Here is a 1,661-nt window from a genome sequence, read left to right as displayed (position 1 = left end):
GAAACAGGGTCTCACTAATTTGCGGAGGGCCTCACTAAGTAGCCAAGGCTGGCGGGGAACCGCAGTGATCCTCAGATCCTCAGGTCTCAGCCTCCAGAATGCTGGGATTACCAGCTTGCGTGTGCCACCATGCCTGGCTCCTTTTTTGTTTTTCAAACAGAGTCTTTGCTAAATTGCTGAGGCTGGCCTTGAACATGTAAGCCTCCTGTCTCAGTGTCTCAAGTACTAGAATTACAGAAGTGCAGCAAATGCCCGGCTTATTTTGTTTTTAAAGATACAAAAGCTATGTGTGGTGGCACATGCTTATAATACCAATACTTGGGAGGTTGAGACAGGATTGCAGGTTGGCAGGCAGCCTCAACAATTTAGTTTATTTTTTGTTTACAAACAAAAAATAAAATAGGGCTACGGGTGTCACTAGGAGATAGAACGCCTCTGGGTTCAATCTCCAGTAACACACACACACACACACACACACACACACACACACACACACGGACAGAAATTATCTTTAAAGATATATCTTCTTCAAGCCGGGCGTGGTGGCACTCACTTTGTAATCCCAGTACTTGGGAGGCTGAGACAAGAGGATCTGATCCAGGTTTGTGGCCAGCCTCAGCTACTGAGTGAGGCCCTCTGCAATTTAGCGAGACTCTGTTTCAATATAAAGAATAAAATATAGGGCTGGGGGTGTATTTCAGAGGTAGAATGCCCCTGGGTTCAATCTTAAGTACTGCAAAAATAAAAATAAAAAAACATTACCTGGAGGCCAATTTGCCATAAGTTACAAAAAAAAAAATTTCCCTGTTGGAAATTATTTGCCAACTTATTTGACTTTTCTTCCCTGTAATGTAAGCCCCCTAATGGCAGTGCCTGGTGCAACCCAAACAGATCAATAAATACTTATCGAATGAAATAGACAACTAGTAGGGTGAAATCTTAAACTCTTTGGCCTTGAAATTCTCTCTAGGTCAGATAAGATGTACAACAGTCAAACACTAGGGGGCAGGCCAAGATCAGAAGAGGAACCCGCCCCCCCCCCCCCCGCCCCATTAGGTCAGAGGTTCTCAACCTCTGGATACACAGCATCATCTGGGGAACTTTCACAAATCCCAAAGCCCCGGCAGCACCCAGGACCGAATCCGAAGCGCTAGAGGGCAGGCCTCAGGCGTCAGCATTTTGGAAAGCTGCTCAGGAGATTCCAACTTGCAGTCAAGGGCAAGAACCACAAACTGGGAGCGGAGGCGCAAGGGTCACGAATAAGAAGGGAAGCTGAGCAGGCGGAGTGGCACCTCCCTCGCCTCCACGTCACTCCCGGGCGGTGCTGCGCGGTTCGTTTACTCGACAAAGGCGAGAAGAGGCCGAACCTCCGCGTCAGCAACAAGCCAAGAGCAGCTGATTGAGCGGGAAGCTCCGCGGAGGCCAGCGTGACGGCCCCGCCCCACGACAGCGTGACTCCGCCCACGACATCTGGCCACGCCCACGGCATCTGGCTCCGCCCCCGGGCTGCCTCGCCGCGAGGGCGTGGTCGTGGGCAGCGAGACTTCATCTCGTGCTGGCACCCGGGCTCGTGTCCGCGCTGTTACCAATCTCTTTCGTCTCCCTCCGCCGAGCAGACGCGTGGCTGAGTTCTCCAGCCGTGCGCCGGGCAGCGGAGCAGG

Source organism: Muscardinus avellanarius, assembly GCF_963383645.1.
Source record: "Muscardinus avellanarius genome assembly, chromosome: X".
Lineage (NCBI taxonomy): Eukaryota > Metazoa > Chordata > Mammalia > Rodentia > Gliridae > Muscardinus > Muscardinus avellanarius.
Note: the sequence above shows the minus strand (reverse complement) of the source record.